The sequence below is a fragment of the Antrostomus carolinensis genome, unplaced genomic scaffold, assembly GCF_000700745.2.
Source record: "Antrostomus carolinensis isolate BGI_N321 unplaced genomic scaffold, ASM70074v2 scaffold45577, whole genome shotgun sequence".
In the NCBI taxonomy this organism is placed as follows: Eukaryota; Metazoa; Chordata; class Aves; order Caprimulgiformes; family Caprimulgidae; genus Antrostomus; species Antrostomus carolinensis.
In genome coordinates, this window is record NW_010326122.1 from 9,712 (window position 1) to 11,698 (window position 1,987).

Genomic DNA, 1,987 nt, shown 5'->3' on the forward strand with positions numbered 1-1,987 from the left:
GTGGCTTTATTTTTGTGAATGTGTGTGAAAATCTAAACCATGCTAAAGGAGGTGCTGGCTACTTCACTAACGTGGAAATGAAAGAGTGAATATGACTAAACCCAAAGCATGCAAAGTAAATAATCCACATTTGCCTTGTGTATTTCACAAAACAAGAAGAAAATTTATTTTTCCTTTAACTCTTTCAGTTACTAAGAATTTTGTCTGAAAATTTACATAGAATGAGCTTAGTAATAGAATAGACAAAGTGAGTGTTTTTTATGGCAAATTCTAAAAATTTTAAAAGTCAAATAAAGTTTGTTAGATCTGAATGAACGTGTTTAAAATACTTTTTGAAAAGAAAATAATTAAAATTGCTCTGATTGGAGAAATCAAAAGATTATGTTGTGTAAAACACTACAATTAATTATTTTTACAGTGGATGTGATGGATTTTCTATGCACTTACCTACAGGTAACATTTAACTATGCTTATACAAACTTCTCTTTTATCTAGAACCACCTCCTCTGAATTAGGAGTTCTAACAGTGCTTAAAATTGGAGTCGGCAGCTGCTGAAGAAGGTCTGTGTTTGGTGACACAGTGGGCTATGTACTGGGGAATGCCATGGAGGCCAAACAGGGCTCATCATTAGGGGACTGATTCTAAAGGCATTGAAGATCATCAGGGCAGATTGGTGGCATTCAGCACTTTAGTTTGAGTGTATGGGTTCAGGTCAGAACTAATGATTTGGGATATTGAAAGACTCTTGGGATGTTTTCTGTTCAGAGCACTAGATAATTTCTAGAGAGCTACCCAGCACCAGTGACAAAAAGCAGTGCAACTTCTGGAGACCACATACAATGTCCACTGAAGACCAGGGACTAAATGACCATTCAGATACCAATACAGAACATATCAATCTCAGTGGTATATTAAGAGACCCATCACACAACTGAAATTGTACTTCTGCTGCTAATGTAATTGCTGTTTCTCTTTTAAGTTTGATTATGAATTTTCTTCCTCCTCTGTTTTAAAGTATTAAGGTGAGACTAAGTCTCCAAGCTCTCTGTGCTGTCAGTGGATTTGGTGTTGGCAGTAGAAAGTCCATTGCAGCCCTGGCAGGGCCAGTTGATGGAGTGGTTAATGATGCAACACTTTTTTTAGTAATGTGTCTCATTTGGACACCACAGCACATCCTGTTTGTATTTCATCTCCTTTCCCTGGTACTTTATCTATGTCCACTACTCTTGCGTTTTAACCCAAGGGACTTTTATTTTAATCATTTGCTCTTCCTACCTGAACTTTCTTGTACATACTTAATATTACTTTACTTGGGACTTCAACATATGGAACAGATATTTTTAATTCTCACAGTTAACGCTTGATTGCTTAAAAGATATATTTTTCTACTTTCAGAGAAAGCATTTAAAATCTCTTATATTCTTACTTGCTACCCAGAAAGCTGTTTAGTGCTGACCAGAAATGCATACAAAGTGAAACTATGTTGATTTTTTTTTTTTTCCTTTTTCTGCCCATAGCAGGACAGTAACTGACTTCAGTGAATGAAGAAGCCTCATCCAGTGATGTCTTGATGTTTCTTTGCAGGCATGTGGGCTCATTTGGCTCACTCCTGGACCTGTTTTGTGTAGTCATATTAGGGAGGCACCAAATGCTTGCAAACAGGTTTTATTAGCAGGGTCAAATAGCTCTGACCAAGAGTAGCAGTCGCTTGCTTCTGCTCACAAAACCCAAGATTTTTATAACTTGACCACCAAAAGGCCTGTATTCTACCCCAATCTTATTTTTGACCAAGTCAGGTAATCACAGAATCACAGAATGGTGGGGTTGGAAGAGACCTCAGGAGATCATCTAGTCCAACCCCCTGCCAAAGCAGGTTCCCTACAGCAGGTTGCACAGGAAAGTGTCCAGGTGGGTTTGAACATCTCCAGAGATGGAGACTCCACACCCTCTCTGGGCAGCCTGTCCCAGGGCTCCGTCACCCTCGCA